The sequence below is a fragment of the Mustela nivalis genome, assembly GCF_964662115.1.
Source record: "Mustela nivalis genome assembly, chromosome: 1".
Taxonomy (NCBI): Eukaryota; Metazoa; Chordata; class Mammalia; order Carnivora; family Mustelidae; genus Mustela; species Mustela nivalis.
Window position 1 is genome coordinate 179,606,542 of NC_139020.1, and position 11,697 is coordinate 179,618,238.

An 11,697-nucleotide genomic window follows, 5' to 3' on the forward strand; every position below is an offset into this window, starting at 1 on the left:
CGCTGCCTGGGATCTGTAGTTCGGCCCGGACGGGGTGTTCCCGGCTCGCCAGGGGAGCCGCTCCCGCGAAAACTACAACTCCCAGAAGGCCAGGCGGGGGCAGAGGCAACGTGGTGGACACCGCTATTGCAACTCCTGTTTGGATTCATTGTCAATGTCAGCAGCTCCTCTCGCTCTTTTCTCCCCACTTGCTTCAAGGGTACAGACTTGGCTATTTAATATTAATAAGAATGGACTCAGCCTTGCTCTCCTCCCGTCACCCCTACTCCCAGCTCAGACATTTGCGAGGGCACGCCAACTCCGTAATGAAATAAATAATAATAATAATAATGATAATAATAATAATTATTATTATTATTATATATATATTTTTTCATCGTGAAGGGTTTGGGCACTGGAAAGTTTTAGCCTTCAAGCCTGCCTTAAAATAAAAGGACTTACTATCAGGCTGTATGCTTCCCAGCGCTTCTGCGACATACCAGCTTGTCCTCGGATTGGAATGGAGTGAAGGAATTTGCCTTCGTTTTATAATTAAAACATTATTGTAAAAAATTTTTCTTCTGCATTCCTTTTTTATAACTCAGTCTGGGCTTTTACAATACTATTCATCCTGCTGAGTGGCTCTTTTCCCTATATCCCGTTAGCCACTTTTAATCTAAAGCAGCACTTGAAAGTTTCTGTTAATTTTAAAAGGCACGAAGTTACAAAACAACGTCGTCACTGTCTGCCTCTAATTTCTCAGTTGGCTGGGACTTCAAACGAGATTTTCCTAACAATTCAAGAGTGAATTTGGGGGTGAATGAATTGTTCAGGTGTCTTCCTCCCGCCTGAGCTTTCTGGCACCCATTTAGGTAACAAAATAACAGACTTAAATATGGCTCATTTGTACCTGCAGACCTTCCCTCTGATTAGTTCCAAATGGATGTGTTCCTTCTTTTTTTAAAAAATGTCTGGAGGCATCAGGGAGGCAGTAGAGTTAGAGGGTGGCATTTAAACTTATGAGACTCAAAGTTGAAATCCTTAAATCCCTGTATAAAGTACTGTGTAATCTTGGGCATGTCACTGATGATTAGAAGCCTCAGTTTCTTCATCTGTAACAGAAGAGATTGGCAAACCTTGTCTTAGAAGATGTTGCAAGGTCAAATGCAAGGGAAAGTGATTTATGGTCTATAAAAATGCTGCCCAATGATCATTCTTTCATGTATTGTATCTTAAAGATATTCCTCTCAGAACACTTCATCTGTGTGTTTGTCCTTCCAGAAGTAGTAAACTAAATGATCATCCTTGGATAAAACTCTAAGGAGGCTGGACTGGTGATTGGACTTCTCCCAGATTCCATTGACCCCTTAAAGGTTATCAAGAACTTCATGTTAGAACTGCAGTGTATAACCTCTTTAGGACTGTAATGAAATAGTCCATTATGTCACTCATTACATCAAAGAGTGACCTAACTAGACCAAACGAACTAAACCTGAAGGGGGGAAAAACTGTCGAGAAAGCTAAGAGCCCTGAATTTACTTCCAACAAAGTGCACCTTCCAGAGAGACATGTAGGGTAGGGCTCTGAGCCCTGAATTTACTTCCAACAAAGTGCACCTTCCAGAGAGACATGTAGCGTAGGGCTCTGAGCTAAGGTTGCCCTGAGGTACACACAGATAACCGCTATTTTTTCCCCTACACCTTTTCTTCTGGTCTCATCTGCTCTGGCTTAAGGAAACGTTCTCTTCTATCACATGTGACAGAATTATTGATTAGAGTGTCATCTGCTAATGGGAGTGGGTATGTGGAATTAATCCTGACCAATAAATAGCCCCTTTTCCTTAGCAACAGTGATTCCTTTAGAGATGGACAGAGGACACTAACATGACTAAAAGTTCTCCTTTGAACTTTTCTGTAGGGCAACCAGGAAAGGCTGATGTGTGAAAGTATGATGTTCCAAGGAAGACAACTTAAAACTAATTATTTATGGCCACATAGGGAAGCTGACCAAAACTGACACCATGAGATAAGATCAACAATCAGAGAAACAGATACCCTTAGGTTTTCCAGAGATACAAGCCTAAAATTCTTTCTTTTTCCAGATACTATTATGGTTTAGATTTTTGTTACTTGCAACCAAAAGAGTTCGAGTAATCACTCTAAAAACTTTTCACTCCTTTAGACACTTCCCTATGGGAAGCCATACCATTAATCTACGTTATAAAAAGTTGGCCACCTGATAGATGGCACTGTAACCCCTCTTCATTAATGATTTAGCCCTAGGAATAGATACCCCTTCTTTAAAAAGATGATAAAAGTCAATATTTTCATACATTTCAAGCAGAGATTGTGTCTATTGAAAGTACAAAAGAAAAAACATACAAAAGATTATAATTATTGTCACACTTACCTATATGTTAATACTTTACTCTTTTGCAAATGCTTGTCACACACACCTCTCACTTTTTTTAAAAGATTTTATTTATTTATTTGACAGAGAGAGCACAAGCAGGGAGAGCAGCAGAGAGAGAAGGAAAGGGAGAAGCAGGCTTTCCACCGAGCAGGGAGCCCAACTCAGGGCTCAGTCCCAGGACTCTGGGATCATAACCTGAGCCAAAGGCAGATGCTTAACTGACTGAGCCACCAGGTACCCCACACCCCTTTCATTTGAGCTCATATGAATCCAGCAATAATAGGGGTGCCTGAATAGACCAGTGTGTTAAGTGTCTGCCTTTGGTTCAGGTCATGATCCCAAGGTCCTTGGATTGAGCCCCACATCAGGCTCCCTGCTCAGCAGGGAGTCAGCTTCTCCTCTCACTCTCCCTCTGTGCGCTCTCTCTCTCTCTGAAAATAATAAAGAATTATTATTAAAATAATATTTATTATTATTTATTATTATATTTTATATTTATATTATATTATATTTATTATCATTATTATTAAAATAATTATTATTAAAATAAAGAATTTTTTTAAAATCCAGCAAGAATAGATGGACAAAAGAAGACCCTTCTCTCTCTCCCTCTGTCACTCCCCTTCTTTGCATGCTCTCTCTCATTCTATCCCAAATAAATAAATAAATAAAATCTTTAAAAAAAATAATAAGAAGAGGGGCGCCTGGGTGGCTCAGTGGGTTAAAGCCTCTGCCTTCGGCTCAGGTCATGATCCCAGGGTCCTGGGATCGAGCCCCGCATCCGGCTCTCTGCTGAGCAGGGAGCCTGCTTCCTCCTCTCTCTCTCTGCCTGCTTCTCTGCCTCCTTGTGATCTCTGTCTGTCAAATAAATAAATAAAATCTTTAAAAAAAAATAAGAAGAAGAGACGGGCAAGGGTCTTCACTTTAATATGCACTGAACACACACTAGTTACAGACGGAGGCCTATGTTAAGTATCTGACCTCTCTGCCCTCAAGAGACTCATAGTCCAGGAGTTGAGTCAAGACTTGTAACGCAGGGAGAATGTGATGTGACCAAGCTTAATCTATTAAAAAAGAAAGAAAAAAAGAAAGAAAGAAAGAAGATTGATTTTAAAGAGAAAGGAAAAATCTAGGACATAAAACATGAAAACTGGATCTAATCAAGCCCCTAGATCTAACCACCAATTTACAGGAATAAAGGGAGAGGAACATGTTAATAATACCATGAGGATGTGACCAGACAATCCCAGAAATTGAGAAATTCTACAAGACATTGGGAAATTCTTCAACAAATAAATAGCATGAAATAAAAAAAGAGGAAGGGGGAACTGTTCTAGATTTTCGAAGACATAAAAGACCTTCATCCATGTGAATTATATTGAAATTTTTAAAATAAATTGGAAAAAGAGACCTATCACTCAAATACATTGTGTGGGCTTTATCTGGAACCTGATGTGAACAAACTAATTGTCAAAATTCATTTCAGAGCACACTAGGAAAGTATGGACATGGACAGGACTTGGATATTAAAAATTATTGGCAGTTTTATTAGATATGATAGTGACATTGTGCTTATCTTATTTTTTGAAGTTCTTATCTATAGAGATACATATAAAGTATTTATGGGTGGGATGATATGATGTCTGGGAATTGCCATAAAATACTCCATCTCTTCTCCCTCTACCCCCCAAAAAGTGGGGAAAGGAAGGATGAAATGTGAATAAACGCTGAAACCGGGTAATGCACTTTGGAAGTTTACTACAGTACTCTCTCTACTTTTGTGTATATTTGAAAATTTCCATGAAAAATAATAAGCAAAAAAAAGAAAGAAAAAGAGGGAACTGTCAGTATGATTTGTTTTTTAGTTTTTGCTTTTTTTTTTTTTTTTTTTTTTTTTTTGACAGACAGATCACAAGCAGGCAGAGAGGCAGGCAGAGAGAAAGGAGGAAGCAGGCTCCCCAATGAGCAGAGAGCCCGATGCGGGACTCGATCCCAGGACTCTGGGATCATGATCCGAGGCAAAGGCAGAGGCTTTAACCCACTGAGCCACCCAGGCGCCCCAAACTGTCAGTATGATTTTTTAAACAGGGTAGAATTTCTGATAACTTCAGATAAAATGGCATGCCATTCAGAAAGAGAAAATGGACTTGGGAAGATATGGAAGCAAAGTTGCCCTTGGTATGTTTGCAGGGAACCGCCAAGAGCAACCAGGTATGGTTAATATCAGCAGAAAGCAATTTCCTGAAAGTGGGCTGAGGAGCTCCCGGCCCTCCAGAAGGGCAACAGTGCCTGGCACCGAAGCTGTACAACCAGGAACATCTCTAAAATCTATGCCATAGAACTGGGCTGTTGAGGCCACCACCAACACCACCTCTGTGTCATGGGCTAACCATGACAGCTTGCGCCTTTGACACTGAACATGGCATGTTGTCGAAATGCTGCCTCTGGGACCTGGATAGAGCCACAACTGCCCACCACCAAAATGGATTAGGCTGAGTCCCGGCTGTTTCACCTATTTGATTGTCCCACCCAAGGTCAAGACTTGATGCCATTGGCAGATCGAAGTTTTGTGCCCAAACTCTGACCGCAAGGATGCATACCCAAAACCGTTTCTGCACCCTCTTTCCCTCACTGCTTTAGAGACTTAAAATAAAAAACAATTTCACAATCTCTCTGGGAGCATTAAATTCAGTTATGTAGACAGAAACACATAAAGCTACCCTCCTGCCCCTTTTAACGGGAGTGTTTCTTACTTGAAGCACATTCTGAGGAGCACAGGATTGAACAGTAATGAGGCTGTACAGGGACTTCCAAAGAAGGTGAGACAGGCCTGGATGAAAAACAATGTAAATGAAAGAAAAATGCTAAGGAAAGGATGATGGGGGAGGGGGAAGGAGGTGGTCAACAGGCAAGTCTTCTGCACCACTCTTCCAGGGTATGTTCTCCTACCTGTGCCAAGGCAATGGAATATGCACCCAGACATGGACCCGCTCCAAGAAAACAATCTCAGCTACACAAAATTCAGACATGAAACATAGCAAGTGGAAGGATAATTTTCAAGGCACAGGTCTGCTTAATGGCTTTGTATGGTTGACTTTGTGGGTGGTGGATTTCTTTGAGAATCTGATGAAAGCTAGAGACCTTCTCACCAGAAAAAAAAGAGCATGCTCAAATATCTTTGCAACTTCAGAGGTACCAGGGACCACCCAATGGCCATTTATTACTCCTCTGGAGTCTGTGGATCCTGGTTCTTACAAATGCTGTCTAATGCAGTTTTCTAGAGCCATTAAATAGGACCCAGGGGAGAGGAAAGCGTGCTATGCTGTGTAGACCAGGAGAGGAAAGAGGTGTGTCCTTCTCAAAGTGTTGTCCATGAACCATATCCACCAGAATTACTCAGGGCACCAATTACAATGCAAATTTCCAAGCCCAGAAGCAGAATGAGTAAATCAGAAAGGAGTGGGGATTGAGAATCTACATGTTTAGCTAGCTCCCCAGCTAGCAATTATGCACCTGAAAATTTTAGAACCGCTACTTTAGGAGATGTCATAAAGCCAGAATGAAAGAAAGCACAATAAAAATGAGGCTAGGGGGAAAAAAAAGATAAATAACAATACTTATAAAAAAATAAAATTATTATTATTCCAATGCAAAATTTGTGAAATTTGGGTGTGAATATAAATGGCAACATAAATGGATTTGGAAAGAGCTGGCTGGGATCTGGAGAGTGATGTAAAGGACTTCAGGAACAGAAATCTGATAGGTCTCAAGAAAAGCTGATTGCAGTGGAGTCACCGGGGTTATGAGCTGAGCAGCGGGCTTGGGGATAGAATTACCCTGTTAAAAGCTGTTCAAGAAAAAGTTATTCTGACACTTACTAAAGCACTCTAAGGCCAAGTTTATTCAGGGCCTACTATTGTGATATGTATAGGCACCACTGCAATGGGGCTTTGCTTTGGAAAAGACAGATTGGACTCAACTCCAAATACAACTAGGAAAAGTTGGGGATTTATAGCCAAGAAGCAGAATGTGGGTGGGATGGGCGTGAAGTGTGGGTAGAAAATTATTAAATGACTAGTGCAATTCTTTGCTCAAGTGACCTAACAGGATTCTTTACGAAAGATTTTACTCATTTATTTATTTATTTGAGAGAAAGAGCGGGAGCAGGAGGGCAGGCGAGGCAGGGAAGGAGGAGCAGAGAGACAGGGAAAAGCAGACTCCCGGCTGAGCAAGAAGCCCTAAGCAAGACTCACACCCAGGACCCTGAGATCATGACCTGAGCTGAAAGGAGAGGCTTAGCTGACTGAGCCACCTAGGCGCCCCAAAATGGGATTCTTGCTGAAGGCAGATAAGGGGGCTGGTGGGAAATGAGGAAGGTGATCAGATATCAAGGATGTGGATGATGGCTAAACCATCTCGATGGGATTTTTTGCTAAAACTGGTCAATGTGAATGGAAGTGTAAAAGTCAAGACCTATTTAGGAAGAGGATTCAGAGAAGAATAAAATTTGGTCCAGAGACTCAAAGCAAAGAAGTACCCTTTGTAACCAGGCCAATGGCAGCAGGCGACTGTCACCCTACAGCTACAAAGCAATGGTAGAAGAGTGACTAGACCCTGGTGTGAACTTTGTGCCCAAACTCAATGCAGAAAAATCAATAAAAGTGATGCCTTTCATTCTCCTTACAAGGTATCTGCAGTCACAGGAATTAGAATCAGAAATACAACACAAAATGTTCCATGAGATAATACAACGAAAGATGGAATATATACCCCCACATTGGCATTCCTGATTTCTGCCTTCCTCTAAAAAGCTACCAGAGTAGCCAATTACCGGTTTTTGTGTAAAATATTTTTTAAAAATGTATCTTCTGGGCGCCTGGGTGGCTCAGTGGGTTAAAGCCTCTGCCTTTGGCTCAGGTCACGATCTCAGGGTCCTGGGATCGAGCCTTCCGTCAGGCTCTCTGCTTCCCTTCCTCTCTCTCTGCCTGCTGCTCTGCCTACTTGCTCTGTCTGTCAAATAAATAAATAAAGTCTTTAATAAAAAATGTATCTTCTTATCATAAAGTAAAAAATATTTATTATTCAAAAATCACGGGTTGCCTGGGTGGCTCAGTCAGTTAAGCATCTGCCTTTGGCTCAGGTCATAATCCCAGGGTTCTGGGATGAAGTCTGACATTGGGCCCCATTCTCAGCAGGGAGCCTACTTCTCCTTCTACCTGTGGCTCCCTCTCCTTGTGCTCTCTCTCTCTCTGACAAATAAGAAAATAAAATCTTTTTTAAAAAATACAAGCAAATAAAAAAAAAATACAAGCCAATAAATAATTTAAAAAATAGAAATCACAAAATACAGCTAAATAAAAGAAAAGAACTGAACTTCTACCCCTGGGGCAAATAACACATTATATGTTAATTTATAAATAAATAAATAAATAATGTTTACCCCCACCAATAGGGGGTAAATTATCCCCCCTTTAAAAAGGAAAAAAAAAAAAAAACTGAACATCCCTAATGCCACTATCCAGTGATGTCCATACCTAGGCACATGTTATTCAGTGTTCGGTATATTCATTATACATGTACATATGTATACATAGTCTCAATAAACATTCACAAGGTCATACTGAATATACCACTTTGTCACACTTCTCCATTTCATGTACCATGAGTAGTTTCCTTATCCACAAATTCATTTCAGTGTTTCTAAAATACACTTTCCATTTTATATATCTACTAAAATTTGTTTTCCTAATTTCTGCCTCGTTGGACCTTTTCGCTGTTTTCAACTTTTCTCTATTAAAGATAACTTCACTTCTATCTAAGTCACTAAATCTTTGCTCCTCTTCACACGAATTGTCTGGAGGTTTAGTTGCTCAACCAACAAGGACACATGTTTTCCAAAATTTTGCCGAGAGAGATCATTCTAGAACACAGATCTCACCTTGTCTTTTCCCTACTTTAAGACCTTTTAGGATCCCCACTGCTACCGAATAAAGGCCAGGCTCTTTAATATGGGATATCCAGCTCTCCTTGCCCTGGATTCTTCCACCCCTCGCTTCCTCCTCTCAGATCACTCCCTGACTTCCATACTAAGTAGCTGCAGTAACCCCAAACTGCTTGATGCTCCTGGAATATGTCACACAGTTTCTCTCTGGCGAGCCCTTGTCTTTCTCTTTTGCCCAACATCGTTCCTTAACTTTTAAGAAACAGCTCGGGTGTGTTACCTTCATCAGGAAGTCTTGCTCTACTCCGTCAACCTTCACCAGGTGCCCAGATGGATTTAGGGATCCCATGCCTGTTCCCCAAATTCATTTGCTCTGTGCAATATACTACATTAGATTTACTTGTCTAGCTTTCTATACACATCCACCACCTTCCACCCCACTACCACCACCACCACACACAGAAGCTCAGCATACCCCTACCCTTGCCCAGACTGTTGGCCCCCATGCCCACAATAGATATTCAGTAACTGCTGAATAAACAAATAGGTTAGCCATCCAGTAAAAGAAAATATGTTTTCTCGCAAATTTACATTGTTCTTTTTTGTAATGATAGCGATGATAACGCAAATAAAAATAAGATTTTAACTTTGGTTTTCCACCCTGTCCATTTGTACATCAGGCAAATATTGATCGAACAAAATAACTTTCCATCACTAGGGCTCTCTCCTAGTCAAAATTGATTTATCATAGTAGAATTTAGCCTGTGTCCCAGAGGCATTGCTGATAAGGAGGCTGAGATCTCTTCATTAGAACAACAAGCAGACAGGTTCAGACTTGCTGATGGGTGGTTTGGAGAAATAATATGCTGGAAAATAACTGAATGAATCATATTTAGCACTTATTAAAAGAACTAAAATCAGAAACTGAAATAAACCAAGATGCATGCCCATTTCCTGTCGTGAAGGTTACAAGGGAAACCTCAAGGGTTTTAATGTCCCCATCCATGTTAACCCAAGAACTTGTCAGAAAGTTTGAGAAAACAAGGATTCATTTATCAGGTTACAGAAGAAAATACATTCATCTTTGTTTTCCCCCTAAAATCCAGTAGGAGTCAAGGTTCAAAAATACTGCAGTCGAATTGATTTGCACAAGTAAGATGCTAAAATATCAAGCCCCAGGGGTCAAAAGTCAAGTAATTGGAAAAACAGAAAACTTCCAGCCTGTCTCAGGGCAAGTGAAGAAAGGGAGATCCCCAGAGACTTCCTCTTAGAGATGAATTAGAATGGTTGGTCATCAGGGGACAGTCACAGGACTGCGTTAAGAACTAATATTTGCAGGACACGCAGACCATAAGCCCATGCTTGCCACATGATATGTTCCATACAAGATGTTAGCAAAATAAATAAACTTAATTGCTTGATATATTTATTCATTTAGAATGCATCTATTTTTATTTTCTTTTCGTTCATTTTCTAATATTGAAGTCTAGTTGACAGGACTCACTGTGTCAGTCGCTGACTGGGAAATCCTGGTTGACTGATCAGCTAAAGGTTTCCTAAGTTTGTTCAATCTAGGCAAAAATAAAGAGATGAAAACATGTAACAGTAGTTGGACTTTCTTTTCTGCATCAGAACGGCACACTGGCTGGCTTCGAACCCTGGCTGTAGCCAAACACTAGCCTGTGTGACCTTGGGCAAGATACCTAAATCACCCTAATTCTCAGTTTCCTACTTTATGAAAAGGGGACACTCGAAGCAAATTAGTTGTTGTGAAGAAGGGGACACTGGAAGCAAATCAGTTGTTAAACAAGGAAATCAGTATAACTTACTGATATATAACTGATATATAACAATATAACTATACTGATACATAACTTAAAAAAGGAAATCCGTATAAAGCACTTAGCATTCTATTTTCCAGAACCCATAAGAACTGCTGGCTAATTGTCTATTATTATTGATGTTAATTGTTACCGTTGTTGTTACTCTTCATTTGACCATACTTTTGATTAACCTTTAGGAATTGTTGATCTACATTTGAGACCTAAAAGACAACAGAAAACTTTCTGTTTCTATCTTCTTTCTTTTCTAAAGATTTTATTTGTTTGAGAGACAGAGATAGTGAGGGCAGAGGGAAGGGGCAGAGGAACAAGCAGACTCCCCACTGAGCACAGAGTCTGACCAGACCTGGGGTTCAATCCCAGTACCCTAGGCTCATGATGTGAGCCAAAGTCAGACATTTTAACCGACCAAGCCACCTAGGCGCCCCTGACTTTCTGTTTCTCATGTCAATTCCCTTTTGGTTAAAAATATTTTAAGACCATTTTCTTGCAATTATGAAATGTATTACACTTTGGAAAAGTGCATAAAACATAAAATGTGTTCTTTTACTAGTGATCCTTATTCACTCACACCTTCTTCTTTGATGGTAATCATTGCCCTTTTTCTCCTATAATTTTAACACCTAAGCCTACGCCCTAAGCAACAATTTTCTGCCTATTTTTGGACTTCAAAGAAATGAAAGCTTCCAAGATGGCTTCCATTGGGGGCCAGCTTCCAAGATGGCCCCCAATGATGCAGGTCTCCTGATCATCTTTTCCTACATTGACTCAGGGCTGGTCTGTGTGACTAACTTGTAAGCCTGTCATAAAAGTTTACTGTGGTTTCTGCCTAGCTCTTAGATTGTTCACTTTGAGGGGAGCATGAGGAGATTCAAGTGGTCCTTTGAAGAGACCCTCGTGGGCAGGAACTGAGGCCTCCCACCAGTAGCCCACTTCAACTTGCCAGCCTTGTGATTGAGCCACCTCATAAGTGGATCCCCAGCTCAGTCAAGCCTTCAGATGACCATACCCCAAAGAGGCATTTGACTGCAACCTTCACCTCAAAAGCAACCCTGAGGCAGAATTGCTCCAAGCCACTCCCAGATACCTGACCCGCAGAAACCATGAGCAATAATAAGGGGTTTCTGTTGTGTTAAACGAAGAAGCTTTGGAGTAATTTATCATACATCAAGAGATAACCAAAGATTATACTGTATGTGTTCTTTATATCTTGATTCTTTTACCCAATATTTTTTAAAGATTCATCCATGATACTGAATGGAGTTTATTTCTTTCCATTACTGTATAGAATTCCATTGTATGGAATTTGATTTGATGTTTGTGAACATTTCTGTCTGTGGGGAAAATTCTGAACCTGTAGAGCTAGACGAAGGGTACTTTTTAAAAAATATATTTTATTTATTTATTTCACAGAGAGAGAGAGATCACAAGTAGGCAGGCAGAGAGAGAGGAGGAAGCAGGCTCCCTGCCGAGCAGAGAGCCCGATGCGGGGCTCCATCCCAGGGCTCTGCTATCATGACCCGA